The sequence below is a fragment of the Phyllobates terribilis genome, unplaced genomic scaffold (assembly GCF_046119375.1).
Source record: "Phyllobates terribilis strain yellow unplaced genomic scaffold, ASM4611937v1 Scaffold_3__8_contigs__length_932513732, whole genome shotgun sequence".
In the NCBI taxonomy this organism is placed as follows: Eukaryota; Metazoa; Chordata; class Amphibia; order Anura; family Dendrobatidae; genus Phyllobates; species Phyllobates terribilis.
Window position 1 is genome coordinate 749,217,991 of NW_027362763.1, and position 19,748 is coordinate 749,237,738.

A 19,748-nucleotide genomic window follows, 5' to 3' on the forward strand; every position below is an offset into this window, starting at 1 on the left:
TTCTAGATATTTATTTATTTTACTCAAATAGCGCCATTAATTCCACAGTGCTTTACAGACATAATACAGTAGTTCGAATTCATATATTTGTCCAACTGGTTGTTACCAGCGATTTGACTCTGTGGTGTATACTTCTTCCCCTACATGAGGTTGACCAATCATAAGTAGGCAGCATCATGCAGGGGAGAAAAAATCCTCTCCTCACTGATGTCTGCAGCTACTGCATAGAGATACAGCAATGCTGAGTTATGTATCATATATCAGGAGAGTGAAAGCTGAAAGTACTGTGTATTATCTCTACATGGTAGCTGCAGAGATCAGTAAGGAAAGTAGGTCGTTTTCTTTTTCCACTGTGTGTTTACTAGGCCCCATCAGGCCCTATGGCCCAGGTATGAAAGCAGTCCCCATAGTTATACCATTTATTAGAAGCTTATCTATATTATGTAAACTACAAAACCAAAAATGGAAACTTCTCAGTTAAAATGTAAAACATTATAAAATCATGAAAACTAAAAACTCTAAATCGACATGTATTTACAGTGGGGAAAATAAGTACGGTATTTGATTCCTGCTGATTTTCCCACTTACAAAGAATGGAGAGGTCTGTAACTTTTATTGCAGGTACACTTCAACTGTGAGAGATGGAATCTAAAAAGAAAAAACTGCTAATCACATTGTATAATTTTAAATAATTAAATTGCATTTTATTGCATGAAATAAATATTTGATCACCTACCAACCAGCTAGAATTCAGGCTCTCACAGACCTATTAGCTTTTTTTTTAAGAAGCCCTCCTACTCTGCAGTCATTACCAGTATTAACTGTACTTTTTTAACTCATTACCTGTATAAAAGACACCTGTCAAAACACTCAATCAATCACATTTCCACCTATCCACCATGACCAAGACCAAAAAGCTGTCTAAGGAAAACAGGGACAAAATTGTAGACCTGCAGAAGGCTGGAATGGGCTACAGAACAAAAGCTTGGTGGGAAGCCAGCAACTGTTGGCACAATTATTATAAAATGGAAAAAACACAAGATGACTGTCAATCTCCCTCGGTCTGGGGCTCCATGCAAGGTCTCGCCTCATGGGGTAAGGATGATTCTGAAAAAGGTCAGGAATAAGCCTAAAAATACTTGGGAGGAACTGGTCAAAGACCTTAAGAGAGCTGGGACCATAGTCTCACACATTACTGTTAGTAACACACTACACCGCCATGGATAAAAATCCTCCATGGAACGCAAAGTCCCCTTGCTCAGGCCAGCACATATCCAGGCCCGTTTTAAATTTGCCATTGACTATCTGGATGATCCAGAGGAGGTATGGGAGAAGGCCATGTGGTCAAATGAGACCAAAATAGAACTTTTTGGTATCAACTCCACTTGCCGTGTTTGTAGGAAGAAGAAGTATGAGTACAACCCCAAAAACACCGTCCCAACCATGAAGCATGGTGGGGGAAGCATCATACTTTGGGGTGCTTTTCTGCAAAGGGGACAGGACAACTACACCGTATTGAAGGGAGGATGGATGGGGTCATATATGGCGAGACTTTGGCAAACAGCCTCCTTCCTTCAGTAAAAGCATTGAAGATGGGTCGTGGCTGGGTCTTCCAGCATAAGAATGACCAGAAACACAGTAAGAACAACTAAGGAGTGGCTCCGTAAGAAGCATTTCAAGGTTCTGGAGTAGCATAGCCAGTCTCCAGACCTGAACCCAATAGAAAATCTTTGGAGGGAGCTGAAACTCAAGGTTGCCCAGCGACGGCCCCAAAACCTGAAAGATATGGAGATGATCTGTATGGAGGAATGGGCCAAAGTCCCTGCTGCAGTGTGTGTAAACTTGGTCAAGAACTACAGGAAACGTCTGACCTCTATAATTGCAAACAAAGTTTTCTGTACCAAATATTAAGTTTTGTTTTTCTATTGGATGAAATACTTATTACAAGCAATAAAATGCTAATTAATTATACAACAATCATACAATGTGATTTTCTGGATTTTTTTTAAGATTCTGTCTCTCACAGTTGAAGTGTACCTACGATAAAAATTACAGACCTCTCCATTCTTTGTAGGTGGGAAAATGTGCAAAATCGGCAGTGTATCAAATACTTATTTTCGCCACTGTACATAAAATTTTCTCATGCTGCTATATTACACTTTTCAGCTACAGATAAAATGATATTTACAGTAATATACAAAAATGGTTTATCTCACAAGCTATACAGCTATGAAAAAAATAACTTCACGGTAATTTCACTATTTCAGCTAAGATGGTAATATTTTATCTAGACACGGAGAAAAGTCATCTGATACTAATACCTTAAGCATGTTACTTTAGTTGAGATATTTTTACAATGGCCACCCAGTTATTTCAGCACTTTTTTTTTTAAACTTGACTACATGCGTATAGACCGTGGCGACATGTAACTAGACAACTCACATTTTATCGGTATTTTATTACAACTGCTTAACATGCATCTTGATCTGAAAAAGTAATGGGTAGAATTCAGCACTCTACTTACACCATTCTCATATAACACAAATGAGTTGCCTGAAGATGGGTGTAATAGGAATTGTTCTGCTGATGCATGTAAAATATCACATTACCTTTCTGACAAACTCGAAGGAGATCCCAAGACAGGTCTTATTTGTTAATTTCTGCATCTGGACTCGGCTGCCATTGTCTTTGACTGCTACATTTTACTCTCTACAATGAGATATCATACTTTTTAATGACTTTGATGCAACACAGACTTCTTGGCATTAATTTCCTAATGTACTCTAGATCACTTAGCTAAACTCCAGAGTTTTAGTTTCTCTGAATTTACTATGCACAGTAAAGTAAAGCAAAAATGGTTACATCCTTATAAAAAAAACTATTGTTATAGAGACCTCAACTTGAATCGGTTCTTTACTGACAAACAGTCTGATGTATTTAGGGATTTGCATTTCTTGTGCCTTGTTCTTGCCTTATTATATTCTAAATATTTGTTTTTGTAATCTCTATCTTAATACTGTATATTCCTTATAAGAAATGATTAGGGGGTTACATTTAATGTATTTATAGTGTTATATGTTTATTTGTGCCACAGATTTCTAGATTGGATATACTTTTTATTCTGTAGCACAGCCTAGCCACTTATTAGAATTAAAAGAATACTTTGGCAATATTTTCATAATTTATGAAAATTAGATTCTACAGTCATGTAATATGAGTTACATAACTTTAGAATAAAGGAAATAACCCCTGATGAAGCATTTATTAAACGCGCGTCAGGTGTTTAGTACCAATTACATATTGTCTTAACCTTTACTGATTTTGATTTTTCCTGTGGGATAGATATTGACTGTTTCTTTAATTTCCATCATTATATGGTCATAGACACCAGATGATTATACTTTAATCACCGACATATATTTAGTATATCTCTTACTACTTGTTGTGTATATACATGTTTTATAATTGGAGCTTTTTATTATTGGAGTTCCCACAGTGGCTCACCCACCAATTTTTCTTTGTATCTGTACGTTGGGAATATTTAATATGGCAAAGCAGTTATTTCTCCCACTATGGAATTAAAACTGCTGTACGATTTGCCAAAATTGCCACAATGATGTCCCTTCTCTGACATCACTTCCTGCTTTGTATCTATTGGATGTAGCTAATTCTCACTGACTTCCGACTCTTCCGACTGCCTGCATGTACTCTGCTCATACTACTTACAAATTTCTGCTCCAATAAATTTCTACTGGTTTCTGGTTAAGATACGGGAGGAAGAATATAAAGTTGAGAAGAGAGCTCTCAGTATTATCATTATTATGAGTGTATGTGAGAGGTAGAACCCTAAAGTTTGGGTGCTGCATAATCAAGCAGGAGCTGCATAGTACTGAGTGATGACAAGGAGGTAAAAACTGTATGGAAATTTTTTCTGGACAGTTTAGTAATATTCAGCTCCTAAAAGCTTTTCTATAAGATGTCATTTACATGTTAACTGACCAATCACAGTTAATTTATAGGCACTTAGTTATGGGCTTTAACCCCATGCCATTGTAAATTTATAGCACAGGGTTAAAGCTCCTGCAAACTAGCAAGAGCTGGTATAGTTTCCGGCTTTTAGACAAAACTTCAGAAGCTGGAGAAAAGATAGAAGTAGTTTATCATCACTTCTGTCTTCTCTTTTACCAGCTACATTACACTCAGTAAGTGCTATGCAATGAACATAAAAAATGGCAGTGTGGATGCCTGTGTAGGTCCTGGCGATCACATGATCGGCAGGTCTCTGCCCAGCATAGCAGAGATGCTGGGTCCTAGCAGACCCATCAGCTCTGTCAGTGACTTCTGTCACTGTAGTGGGGTGTTTTAACTTTAACTGGTATTCCTAGAGATGCCCCAGTTACAGTGCAAAAATGAGTAGTGGAGAAAAAAATGTTTATCTCAGAGAGCTTTCATAATGTCATAGGATAAAAATTATGTAAACAAATATGTTCACATAAAAGACATCTAAAAAAAAGAATAATAATAATAATAATAAATAAAATGTCCCCATAACAAATAATGCATTTTTTTTCATATAATATGCATTTTATTACACAGATGCAACAAAAAAAACCTTTACATGTTAGATATACACTCAACTGCAATATCCCAGAGAATTAATGTAATTGTTTTTTTGGTATGAGATATAAAAAGAAAAATATAAAAAAGAAAAACCAAAAAGTGCTTTTTTCTATATCTGCATAGCAAGAAAAGATTATGTGTATAAATTCCACACTAATTTATATGTATTCCAAAATAGCGTTAAGAAATAGTACGCTTTGTCCTTCATAAGGTTAAGCCTAATACAACCAAGTCAATGAAAAAAATAAGAATAGTTATGACTGCTGAAAAGAGGAAAGGCAAAAAAAAATGACTGGTCATTAAGGCCCATTCACGTGTGGTCACTAAAGGGTCAAAAGAAATATTATAACAATAAATAATAAAATCAATAATAATTAGAGTTGAGTGGATTGATCTGCGGAGGATCGAGTTGGATCCTTCTCTGATCTTATGATCAGCATGGTCCTCTCTCTGTCTGTCTTCTGTAGAATGTAAGCTCTTATGGTCAGTGGGGTTCTCTCATTCTCTCTCTCTTCTCCTTCACTTGAATTTTCCAAGTAATTTTTTTTAGCTTTTCCGTATTGAGATTCACGAGAATTTATTCACTGCAAATCTATTTTTATTTAAATTTGGTGAAGACTGTAAAATTGAATTTCAAAAGATGCTCCCATCTAAAAACATGTCTAGAGATTGGAATATCTTTGCCCCATTTTATGTCCCCAACATGTTCATTGACTCTCCTCCTCAATTCCCTTCTTGTCTTGCCTATATATTCAGATTAAATTGGATTTGCGACAAATAAATTTGCGTGACTCTCATTACTGGAATGCTTGCAATTGCTCGGAAAATACATGTAATGGAGTGGAGATAAAGAGTGAAGCCTGCTGACCATAAGGTCTTATGCTCTACAAGAGAGAGGGACCCCACTGATCATAAGAACGTAGACTCAACAGGAGAGAGAACCCAGCTGACAATAAGAGCTTGCACTTTAATTCTACATAAGAGAGAGAGAAAGGACCCTTCTGAACATAAGAGCTTACATTCCACAGAAGAGAGAGACTTACACAGTGACTCTGTATATGGAAAATGAATCTGCCGTTAAAATTGTGCTCTCCTGGGAACTGTTGATTTGTAATGACCCAGGTACTGACCACCAATGAACAAGGTTTGATAATTCATAAAATGCAATAGCTGTAGGGAATTTTGTGGAGGCTCATACCACAACGCATGACATTAGATTGTTCTCTGAAACTTCACCAGTGTAGGAAATGGTGCTAGGCAAGTTTTATGAATCGAATCTCAACTCAGATAAAGAATGCAGGACAGCGTCTGAAATGCGTAGCTGCTAAATATGGTGATATTTAGGGAATCCACATGAAACTATGGTTTTAATTATTCTTCAAAAAAGTTTATGATTTCAACTGGAGGTGGAAATTCACCTTTTTCTACTTAAATGTTTACATTTTGGTCAGAACGGACCCCCATGCTTAGGGTCGGACTGAGGTGCCTAAGGCCCACCAGGGGAACTGACTCTAGGGGCCCACACTAAAGCCCACCATAAACGGTTTTATTACTTGTTATGCTTTTCTATAATGTACTATAATTACATGATTGGCAGCGCTGTGGAGCACCAAGCGGCAGGACTTTCTTCGAACAGTCATTCCGTACTGCCAGAGTCCCTTTAATGGTAACTTTTCACCTTGAAAAATGCTATTTATCTGCAGATATGGGGTTAATCTGCAGGTAAATAGGGTTTAAAGCCTGGTTAGACGGCTTATTGGAAAAGCATTCGCTACACGGAGAAAATTACATTTTTTTCTCCCTGCCGCCACTCGCTTCCTGTCATAGGATCGGTGCAAGGAGGGAGACATTACAGTCACCGCGAACTACAAAGTGAGGGTGCTGCAATAACGTCCAGCACCTTGATTGTGACATCTTCCATGGAGGCCAACCTCAGGCTGAGCTTCATTGAATGACTAACATGGCAACAGCACCTGGCAACTAGTGCTGAGCGAGCGTGGTCAGATAAGGTGTGATCCCAGCATGCTCGGGTGTTATCTAAGTATCTTGTAGTGCTCTGCTACTATGCTCGAATCCCCAGGATTACATGTTTTGCGGCGGTAGACAGACGCAACACATGCAGGAATTGCCTGTTTGTTAGGTAATCCCTGCATGTGTTGCTTCTGTCTACCGCCGCAAAAAATGTTACCGCAGGGACTCGAGCATATTAGCAGAGCACTACAAGATACTCGGATAACACCCGAGCATGCTGGGATCACACCTTATCCAACCACACTCACTCAGCACTAGTTGCCAGGTGCTGCTGCCATGTTAGTCATTCAATGAAGCTCAGCCTAAGGTTGGGCTCCATGGAAGTGTCACAAACAAGGTGCCGGACGTTATTGAAGCACGCTCACTTTGTAGTTCGCTATGACTGTAATGTCTCTTATCCGACCACGCTCACTCAGCACTACTGGCAACCCATCAGCAACCTGCATCTGCATCACAGGGGGCTGAAGGGAGCAGGTCACTGCATGCACCGGCCATTGTGCTATCCAAATGCCGCTGTCAGTGATTGACAAGGGCACTTAAATACTCAAAACAGCAGCAATCAAGGCGAGCTCTGATCACTGCTGTTACAGTCAGACGCCGGCTATGTAACACAGCCGACCTCTGCCTGGTATGGAGCAGGCTCAGCTCCTGAACCCGCTCCATACAAGCACATCCCTATGGTGACAGCTATGACAAGGTTAGCAAATTTCACTTGTCTGTTCCTAAATGTGGAAAGACAAATGGAATTCCTTAACACATGTGAAAGAGACCTAATAGATTTAGTAAAGGTGCCTCAAGCATATGAATGTTATTACACACCACAATGTACAGTTACATACAAGCATCTTACAAAAATACATATTATTCCAGATACGCAGATGCGCACAAACACATCAGTACATGAATGCATCATCTGAACCATCATCATTTGTAATGTCAGGTCAGCCCCATATATATTTGTATCGCATAAACCTACAACTCCCAGTATGTAATTAACAATAGAGATACTGGGAGTTGTTATCAGTCATCATCAGACTGCGGACCATACAGGAACCACAGTACTGATGAGATGCAGGCAGGATGACAAATGAACATTTACATCCAGGTATCTTACCTGAGACGTCTTCTCTGATTAGAGTTGTTCTCTTTCTTTTCTTCCTCTTGTCCAGACGCCATGATGAGTTTTCTCATCCACAGCTCGTCTCTGCAGACTTCCATCTTCTCCACTCTTCTACAGCACATCCCCACACGATGCCCTTAAAGATAGCAGTGTCATTATAATGCTCCAGAATAAAAATATCTACACTGAGCCCCTGAATAAGCCTAACTCTTACAATGCTCCCTGCACAAAACATGACATACACTCTACCCCTCTTATGGTACCTGCTCTCCACACTGTCCTCTCCTTACCAAACTGGGCCCCCTGTTCACATTGTCCTCTCACACTGTGTCCCCCCTATACTGCCCAGTCTCTATACTGTGCCCCTTCATCACACTCCCCCCTCCTCAGCATACTGTTCCCCACTTTCTGTGCCCTCACACTGTTTCCCCCATACTGCCGCATCTCTATACCTTCCCCCACACTACCTAGTCTCTGTGCTGTGTCACCTCACACTTTTCTCCCTCCATACTGTCTCCTCACACTATTCCCCCACTCTCCATACTGTTTCCTCACACATCCCCCTTCCCCATTCTGTTCCTGCACTCATTCCCACCCCTCCTCTGGTTCACCATACTGTTTCTTCACACATCTCCCCATTCTGTCTCCTAAAATTTCTCTCCCATCTCTCCCCAAATATAATAAATCTTCAGAAGACCACACAGACATGCAGAAGCGTGCTTACACACACGCAAACAAGCGCACACAGACACATACTAAGAGCTCTTTCACACGTCAGTACATGCGGTGACAGTTTCCACACGTACCAGAGACATTGATACATGTAGACCCATTCAAATGAATGTTTTTACCTGCTGCACCTCCCACAAAACGTCCCGCACACTGATGACAGCACTCTTCCTAAGCACTTGGTGCTGAACGCTGCTCTCATCATAGATCCCAGCCGGCGCTGCGATCAGCAGCAGCGGCGTCAATGATGAGAGTAGTAGTCTATTCCCACCGTGTAGAACTGTAAAAATAGGAATGAAATAAAAAAATCCTTATACTCACCTCTCTTAAGCGTCACCCGCTGTAATCCGTGCAAGCGCTCACGCCGAGGAGAACGACTCCTGCAGCGAGTGGGCCCCGGAGCTGCGCTCAACAAGGGGTGCCCTGTCACTCACTAAGCGCAGCTCCGGGGCCCGCTCGCTGCAGGAGTCATTCTCCTCGGCGTGAGCACTCACATGGATTACAGCGGGTGACGCTTAGGAGAGGTGAGTATAAGGATTCTTTTATTTTATTCCTATTTTTACAGTTGGACACGGAGGGAGTAGACTACTACTCTCATCATTGACCCTGCTGCTGCTGATCGCAGCACCGGCAGGGATCTATGATGAGGGCAGCACTTAGCACCCGGCTCTTGAGAACAGCGCTAACTGTACACTGATTCCCAAGCGCCGGTACGTGTCACACGGATGACACACAGGTGGACACGGATATCTCCAGTCCCGGAAATATCAGGACATGTGAAAGAGCCCTAATATACAAACACAGACACACATACTCACAGAAATGGGGACACGTACACACGCAGGCAAGCACACACAGAAATGCACACGCAGTCATGCTCAGACACACTCAGACAATCACACACAAAAATGCAGACATGCAGGGAAGTACGCACACACGCGTGAAGACATATATACACACGTAGACATGCAGGCACTCAAATACATACACACAAACACATGCAGGCATATACAGTACACACACGCAAGCAGGCATATACACACACTGTACACACAGGCATATACACACACACTGTACACACACAGGCATATACACACAGTGTACACACACACGCATATACACAAACACAGGCATATACACACAGGCAGGCAGGCATATATACACACAGGCATATATACACACACGCAGGCATATACACACACACATGCAGGCATATACACACACACATGCAGGCATATACACACACATGCAGGCATATACACACACACATGCAGGCATACACACACACACATGCAGGCATATACACAAACACATGCAGACATATACACACAGATGCAGGCATATACACACACACACATGCAGGCATATACACACACACACACATGCAGACATATACACACACACACACATGCAGGCATATACACACACACACATGCAGGCATATACACACACACATGCAGGCATATACACACACACACATGCAGGCATATACACACACACGCAGGCATACACACACACACGCAGGCATATACACACACACACACATGCAGGCATATACACACACACATGCAGGCATATACACACACACAGCCATATACACACACACACATACACACACACACAGCCATATAACTCACCCATAGAAACGTTATTGACTATTTGGCACGATGCTCTTGACATAAAATTGAAGCAGTGAGAGCTGTAGGCCTGCAGCCTTGTTTCCAATTCCAGGCCAGGCCACATTCCACATATCCAGCCCCGGAGCCGGTATAAAAAAGCCCAGAGTCAGAGCAGGAGAGAAGGGGGCGGTGCCACCACCTGGTCGGGAGCTGGTATTACTACAGGGGAGCAGGCCAGGGCAGATATAGAGCCGGGATGGGACCATATCAGAAGCCCGGGAGCAGGGAGAGCAGAGCGAGACATCAGCTTCGGTGGCGCCGGCGTATCAGAGGCCGGCCCTGGAGCAGAGAGAAGGCACTGCAGAGCGCGGCCGCGGCGTATCAGAGGCCAGAAGAGAGCGGCGTCAGCGTCAGTGTCACCTGACACCTGACACCACACCACATTCTGCCAGCCAGCGGGAAAGCAGAGTGCGGTGCGTGTCACCGCCCAGAAAGAATCCATCCTCTTAGTGTCAGGGACTCACGTGGTAAGTATGCTGCATGCACGTCACTGCAGGCCCGCTGTTACCAATGAATGTGCCGTGCGCGCGACGCTGCATTTGATTCAGCCGTGCTTTTAAAGGGCTCACACTTTTAAAGGGCCCCCGCCACCAATTTTCTCATTCTCATATCGGGGCCCACCGGGAAATTTCCCGATTTCCCGCCAGGCCAGACCGACCCTGCCCATGCTCCATTATCACAGGAACCAGTTTAGGTGAGCTGGCTGCATTTTGCATTTTTCTTTTTACTATCTGTAAAATTGGCACAATCCTATAGATAGAGTGCCAACCTCTGCATTATGTACACTGCTCAAAAAAATAAAGAGAACACTCAAATAACACATCCTAGATCTGAATGAATGAAATATTCTCACTGAATACTTTGTTCTGTACAAAGTTGAATGTGCTGACAACAAAATCACACAAAAATCATCAATGGAAATCAAATTTATTAACCAATGGAGGCCTGGATTTGGAGTCACCCCCAAAATTAAAGTGGAAAAACACACTACAGGCTGATCCAACCTTGATGTAATGTCCTTAAAACAAATCAAAATGAGGCTCAGTATTGTGTGTAGCCTCCACGTGCCTCCCTACAACTCCTGGGCATGCTCCTGATGAGGTTGCGAATGGTCTCCTGTGGGATCTCCTCCCAGACCTGGACTAAAGCATCCGCCAACTCCTGGACAGTCTGTGGTGCAACGTGACATGATGTCCCAGATGTGCTCAATCAGATTCAGGTCTGGGGAATGGGCTGGCCAGTCCACAGCTTCAATGCCTTCATCTTGCAGGAACTGCTGACACACTCCAGACAAATGAGGTCTGGCATTGTCCTGCATTATGAGGAACCTAGGGCCAACCGCACCGGCATATGGTCTCGCAAGGGGTCTGAGGATCTCATCTCGGTACCTAATGGCAGTCAGGCTACCTCTGGTGAGCACATGGAGGGCTGTGCCACCCTCCAAAGAAATGCCACCCCACACCATTACTGACCCACTGCCAAATCGGTCATGTTGAAGGATGTTGCAGGCAGCAGATCGCTCTCCACGGCGTCTCCAGACTCTGTCACGTCTGTCACATGTGCTCAGTGTGAACCTGCTTTCATCTGTGAAGAGCACAGGGCGCCAGTGGCGACTTTGCCAATCCTGGTGTTCTGTGGCAAATGCAAAGCATCCTGCACGGTGTTGGGCTGTGAGCACAACCCTTATCTGTGGACGTGGGTCCCTCCTACCACCCTCATGGAGTCTGACCATTTGAGCAGACACATGCACATTTGTGGCCTGCAGGAGGTCATTTTGCAGTTCTCTGGCAGTGCTCCTCCTGTTCCTCCTTACACAAAGGCAGAGGTAGAGGTCCTGCCGCTGGGTTGTTGCCCTCCTACGGCCCCCACTATGTCTCCTGGTGTACTGGCCTGTCTCCTGGTAGCGCCTCCAGCCTCTGGACACTACGCTGACAGACACAGCAAACCTTCTTGCCACAGCTCGCATTGATGTGCTATCCTGGATGAGCTGCGCTACCTGAGCAACTTTTGTGGTTGTAGAGTCTGTCTCATGCTACCACAAGTGTGAAAGCACAACCAACATTCAAAAATGACCAAAATATCAGCCAGAAAGCATTGGTACTGAGATGTGGTCTGTGGTCCCCACCTGCAGAACCACTCCTTTATTGAGGGTGTGTTGATAATTGCCAATAATTTCCATCTATTTTCTATTCCATTTTCACAACAGCATGTGAAATTGATTGTCAATCAGTGTTGCTTCCTAAGTGGACAGTTTGATTTCACAGAAGTTTGATTCACTTGGAGTTATATTCTGTTGTTTAAGTGTTCCCTTTATTTTTTTGAACAGTGTAGTAATGGTTTTATTTGGGCTTTGAGATACCACAATTATATTATTGCATGCTATCATCTCTGTCCCAGCATACTATTTCATGGCATATAACTCCTGCTTAGCGAGACTTAACAGTCATATCTAAAATATTCTGTACCTACTTGCTATGGGTATGTTTAGCACAATAAATAGGAGGCCTCCATAGGGATCTTTTGCTACTAGACAAGCAGGACTCTTGAGAGTATATGCATGGGTTACCTATAGAATGCAACTTTAATATCCTTCTGTGTCATAATTATAGCCATTAGTCTTTTTACACAGCATACCTACAGTCTTCTGATGAGAAGACTTGCATTTTCTGATGAGAAAAGTTGAAAAAAATTGCCATGCAAGTTCACAGCAGTTAGCTCAAGAAGTTGAAAGCCAAACCAAAGTGAGTGTTTCGCGTGACACAGTATGGCATACATTGCAGATGAATGGCATTTATCAGTGTCAACCATGAAGGAAAGCTCTCCTAAAGTCCACTCCTAAAGCCCATACATAAAAAATCCACAAACACCTTACCAGGGCTCATGTTGAAAAATATGAAAACTACTGGGACTCTATATATTATTATTACTATTATTTATTATTATAGCGCCATTTATTCCATGGCGCTTTACATATGAAAAAGGGGTACACATCCAAGAACAATTACAATAATCTTAAACAAAACGTGATGGCGACTGGTGCAGGAAGAGCGAGGACCCTGCCCGAGAGGGCTCACGGTCTACAAGGAATGGGTGAGGATACAGTAGGTAAGGGCAGAGCTGGTCGTGCAGCGGTATGGTGGAGCGAGGGTTACTGTAGGTTGTACGCTTGTTGGAAGAGGTGGGTATTCAGCTTCCTTTTGAAGGTTTCCATGGTAGGGGAGAGTCTGATATGTTGGGGGTAGAGAGTTCCAGAGTAGGGGGGATGCACGGGAGAAATCATGTATGCGATTATGGGAAGAGGAGATAACAGGGGAGAAGAGAAGGAGATCTTGTGAGGATCGGAGGTTGCGTGCAGGTAAGTACCGGGAGACTAGGTCACAGATATATGGAGGAGACAGAATATGGATGGCTTTGCATGTCATGGTTAAGGTTTTGAACTGGAGTCTCTGGGCAATGGGGAGCCAGTGAAGGAGTTGACAGAGAGGAGAGGCCGGGGAATAGCGGGGGGACCGGTGGACTAGTCGGGCAGCAGAGTTTAGGATAGATTGGAGGGGTGCGAGAGTGTTGGAAGGGAGGCCACAGAGCAGGAGGTTGCAGTAGTAGAGGCGAGAGATGATGAAGGCGTGCACTAGTGTTTTTGCAGATTTTTGGTTGAGGAATATGCGGATCCAGGAGATACTTTGGAGTTGGAGTAGGCAGGACGAGGAAAGGGCTTGGATATGTGGTTTGAAGGAGACAGCAGAGTCCAGGGTTACCCCAAGGCAGCGAGCTTGCGGGACTGGGGAGAGTGAACAGCCATTGACGTTGATACATAGGTCTGGTGGGGGGGATGATTTAGATGGTGGAAAGATGATGAATTCTGTCTTGTCCATGTTAAGTTTTAGAAATGTAGCAGAGAGGAAGGATAAAATAGCGGACAGACATTGTGGGATTTTGGTTAGTAGGGAGGAGATGTCGGGTCCGGAGAGGTAGATCTGTGTGTCATCAGCATAGAGGTGATACTGAAAGCTGTGAGACTCTATGAGCTGTCCCAAGCCAAAGGTATAGATGGAGAAGAGGAAGGGTCCTAGGACTGAACCTTGGGGGACACTGACAGATAGAGGGGGGGGGGTGAGAAGGTGGTGTGTGAGTGGGAGACACTGAATGTCCTGTCTGTTAGGTATGAAGAGATCCAATATAGGGCCAAGTCTGTGATGCCCAGAGATGAGAGAGTCTGTACTAAGAGGGAATGGTCCACTGTGTCAAAGGCAGATGACAGGTCTAGAAGGAGGAGGGCAGAGTAGTGTCGCTTGGATTTGATGGTTAGTAGGTCATTGGTGACTTTAGTCAGGGCAGTTTCAGTAGAATGGTGCAGTCGGAAGCCAGATTGGAGGCGGTCAAAGAGAAAGCAGGAGGAGAGGTGGGAGGATAGTTCAAAGTGGACACGTTGTTCCAGTTCGGGTAGTTTTGAGGCATAGGGGAGAAGTGATAGGGGGCGATAGCTAGTCAGAGAGGATTGGTCAAAGGAGGGCTTTTTGAGGATGGGTGCGATCGAGACATGTTTGAAGCATGAGGGGAAGACACAAGTTGTTAGTGACAGGTTGATAAGGTGGGTTAGGGTTGGGATGAAGATAGTGTTAAGGTTGGGGATGAGGTGGGACGGGATTGGGTCAAGTTCACAGGTGGTGAGGTGTGTTTTGAAGATTAAAGATTAAAAAGTTAATCTTCCTTAATGGTGAAGAAGCTGGTTTTGGAGGAGGAGGATTGAGTAGGTGTGAGGAGGGGCTGGGTGGACTTTGTCTTACGGTGTCAATCTTCTGCTTGAAGAATGAGGCAAAGTCTTCGGCTGAGATGAGAGGAGAGGGAGGAGGCTCTGGGGGGCGGAGTAGAGAATTGAAGGTGTTGAATAGTGTTGAGCCACCCCCGTAGTGTTCGAGTTCGGTTCGGTTCGTCGAACACCCGTGTGTTCGCCGAACTGTTCGTCGAACTGTTCGTCGAACACCTTCGAACACCGTTAAAACCAATGGCAGGCAAACAAAAACACATAGAAGCACATAGAAAACACCTTCAAAGGTGTCCAAAAGCTGACAAACTGCTCAGAAGACATAACTAGCACATGGAAAAGTGACAAGTACATATAGTCATGCGAAAATAAAAGAGGTGGAGGAGTAAAAGGAGGGGGAGACACAGATATAGCATGTCATGCCCTTCTAAAATCCAAAAAGTGAGAAGCCGACACGGCCAGTCCGCTCCTGCCCGTGCCACCTCCGTGTCGCCGGGTTTGTGCCAGAGCCGCGGTGAACCCTGATGGCCAGCCCCCCTCTCCCAATACTGGTGCCTGTCCGCTGGTGGGTCGAGCGAGCCCCCCTGTGGTGGAGGCAGCTCTAAGCTTTTTAATTTAAATTGTCTCTCTAATTTGAATGAATACACTTTAAATCCATTTACAAGGATCTATTGGAGGGCAAGTCTCATGCCAGCAGCCGCGTAATTCCAGCTCCAGTAGCGTCCACTAAAGCTGCTGCAGTTAAAAAGCTTTTATAAGGATCGAGCTCGGCTGTCCACCGCAAGGCATCCTAGTGCCAGTCCCAGCCCCTATGCCTTGGGGTGCCTCCTGATGCTCTTCACTGAGTATCCCGTGGTCCCGAAGCATTTCCTTTGAAAAAATGAAGTGTCCAAACTACAGGTGGTGTAGCTTGCTTAACAGCCGGGATAATCCGCTGACTAGCAGACCCTGCTACTAGGCACAAAGTATTTCCTGGGCTAGATGCAGTTAAAAATTTGTAATTAGATACTCTCGTTGGATGCTGAGAAAGCATTCCATAGAGTCTCCTGGCACACCATATATGATTCTCTTAAAAAGCTTGGGGTAGGGGTCTAGGGGACCCTTTTATAGCCAAAATCACGGCCCTGTATCGCAATACGTCACCTAGGCTGAAGATAAATGGAACTGTAGCACCCTGAGGGCTCGGTTGCTACAGAGGTATTGCACCTCACCCAGAGGTGTGATATCTCACTCTCAGGTAAGGATGTAGTGTGGATCAGGACCCGACACCTGCATGCATTCCACCACATTGCCGTGGGGCAGGGCGACCAATATGCCCCTGAGATGGGCACGACAGTCCCTGTCCCTGGCTGGAGTGGGGGGAGGGAACACTGAGGAAGGGGAACCCTGTAGTGCAGGAGCAGGGAGGAAGCAGTTCCTGGGTGCATTGAGAAGGGAGTATAAAAGGTGGGCACCATCTTAGTTCAGTGCAGAGAAGTCTGAGCAGAAGTGGCAGGGAGCAGGGGCTCTGCATGAGCTCTGCTCCGGAGGCGGGCCTAGTAACAGAGGCCCAGGCCTGGAAGAGGGAGAAGGAAGGAAGAGGAGCGGAGAAGGCTCCAGGAACGAGGAACGAAGGGATCTCAGGGGTGCGGACGGGCGAGTCGCCACCGCACGCCAGAATCCACCTGCGTGGAGGGGTCAGGCCAAAGGGGGAGACCGGTCCCCGAAACTACTGGAGGCAGGAAACGACCCTCAGCTAGAAACAGGAGGCTGTGACATTTTATGTGGAGCAGCCCCTCGCTACACCCGCTAGGAAGGCACCACATAGGGTCAGGGAAACTGGCGCCAAGTTTACCAAGAGGAGGCCCGAGGCAGCCGGACAGAAGGGTTGGTAAGAAAGGCCAGACAAAGTACACACAAAGGGGGTCCTGTGAAGCACTCCAAAGTTATCTGGGAGTTGTCTGAGCCCCTCACCTGGTGAGCACAGTACGACGTGGGCAGCCGTTACCTGCAGACGTGGTCTGGATAATAAGAACTGTGAGTAAAGGCCCTGGACTGCATCACTGACTCCGTGTCATTACTGCTGCTGCCCTGCACCATCACCCCCATCCTCCGCATACACTGCCCTGAGGCTATACTCCTCCCGTGGGGAGTTATGCTACGCTCTGCTACACCCACAACACCAGCCTCAGCGGTCTGCCCTGGAGCGGCGGTTCACTCTGACCGCAATCCACGGGTGGCGTAGTCGGACATTTAAACATCAAAACCACATAAATAGTTCCGCCACTGGTTTGACCGCCCTGAGCCACGGAACCGGGTTGCCGCCACGGAGACTACAACCACCAGCATCCACCAAAAGGGGTCCGGCTCCGGGTGTCCCAAGGCCCAGGGGGCGCGTCAGAACATTTTCATCACCTTTCACAATCACCAATGGGACAAGGCAGGGATGTTCTCTGTCCCCTCTCTTATACATCCTAGTGACGGAGCACCTGCTCTCATCAATTCGCCATAACCCCAATATTAGGTGGATTGAGGTGGGAGGCACCGAGTACAAGTGCTCTCTATTTGCTGATGATGTCCTAGTATATATCACTCAATCACATATATCCATCCATGCTGTTATGGCTGAAATAGATCACTTTGTTACATGGTCAAATTTTAAAATCAATGCAGCGAAGTCTGAGGCCCTCGATGTCTCCCTCCCCAAATCCATATAGGATTCCATCCAGTCCAACTTTCCCTTTGCCTGGCCCTCACAGGGTATCAAATACTTAGGAATTCCTATTCATAGAGACCTCTCCCATCTATGTTATCTTAATTTTGGGCCCTTTATTGAACAACTCCATACAGACCACGGTTGGCAAGTTAGAACTGTAAGATTCACTACGTGAACCACTGGTGTTTTGTGGAAAAGCACATGTACACTGTGCTCCAAATTATTATGCAAAAAGTGTTTAGGAGTGATAAGGGAAGAATTTGTTTGTTTGTCAGTTAAACTCATTGATGGTGATGTGTGTCAGGGCTCTTTATATCACTGTAAGCAATTGCAGACACCAGTGCTAATTAGTTTGTCAGGTGTGTCCAATGAAAGGCAAGACTACTTAAGAAGGCTCTCTCACATTATTCAGCAGCCTACATTTTCTGCCAAAATGGGAAAGAACAAGGATGTGTCGGCTGCTGAGAAGCAACAAATTGTGGAGTGTTTAGGTCAAGGCATGACTACAATCAACATTGTGCGATGATCAGGATGAAGTGTCTTGGCAATCAAGAAGTATGTAGCTGATTCACAGTACACACGTGTGCGTGCTGATAAGGGCAAATTGAGGACTCTTTCCTACAGGCAATTACGTCAGGTTGAAAGAGCAGCGGCAAAAAAGCCTTGTCATAGCAGCAGACAAGTTTTTGAAGCTGCTTGTGCCTCCAACGTCCCCCGAACAACAAGATGCAGGGTCCTTCAGAGGTTTGCAGCTGTGCAAACGCCATCCTGTCGACCTCCTCTATCCACTTCACACAAGCAGAAACGGCTCCAGTGGGCCAAACATTACATGAAGACTGATTTCAAGACTGTTTTGTTCACGGATGAGTGCCGTGCAGCGCTCGATGGTCCAGATGGATGGAGTGGAGGATGGCTGGTTGATGGACACCCCACGCAAACACGGCTACAGCGCCAACAAGGAGGAGGTGGAGTAATGTTTTGGGCTGGAATCATGGGGAGAGAGATTGTCGGCCCCTTTAGGATCCCTGAAGGCGCTAAAGATGAACTCCATAATGTATGTGGATTTTCTCAAACAGCACTTCCTGCCATGGTTCAAGAAGAAGAACCGTGTATTTCACAGCAAGATCATTTTTCTGCATGATAATGCACCATCTCATGCTGCACATAAAACATCTGCATCTCTGGCTGATATGGGCATAAAAGGGGACAAACTTATGGTGTGACCCCCATGCTCCCCTGACCTCTACCCCATTCAGAACCTTTGGAGCATCATTAAAAGGAGTGTCTATGATGGCGGGAGGCAGTTCACATCTAAGCAACAGCTCTGGGAGGGTATTCTGTCCTCATGCAAAACAATTGAAGCAGAAACCATCCAAAACCTGACAAATTCAATGGACGAGAGAGTTCAGAAGCTCCTTTCGAACAAGGGGTCCTATGTGAAAATGTAACATCACCTAGAATAAAGTTTTGAGTTGAAAACTGTTTGATTTCAGTTTCTAACAACCTGCTAATGCTTATAATTTCAAAAATGACCATTTTTTTGGTCTTTATTAAAATGAAAAGGTTGATCGAAAAGTTTGGGGGATCTAAGAGTGTGGCAACCCAGTAGTCATGATTACTTCGAATTCTGACAATATGAGGGTCATGCTGCAGGTAGTGCAGCAAGAAGGCACTTATGTGTAGTGTTGAGCCACCCCCGTAGTGTTCGAGTTCGGTTCGGTTCGTCGAACACCCGTGTGTTCGCCGAACTGTTCGTCGAACTGTTCGTCGAACACCTTCGAACACCGTTAAAACCAATGGCAGGCAAACAAAAACACATAGAAACACATAGAAAACACCTTCAAAGGTGTCCAAAAGCTGACAAACTGCTCAGAAGACACAACTAACACATGGAAAAGTGACAAGTACATATAGTCATGCGAAAATAAAAGAGGTGGAGGAGTAAAAGGAGGGGGAGACACAGATATAGGCATGTCATGCCCTTCTAAAATCCAAAAAGTGAGAAGCCGACACGGCCAGTCCGCTCCTGCCCGTGCCACCTCCGTGTCGCCGGGTTTGTGCCAGAGCCGCGGTGAACCCTGATGGCCAGCCCCCCTCTCCCAATACTGGTGC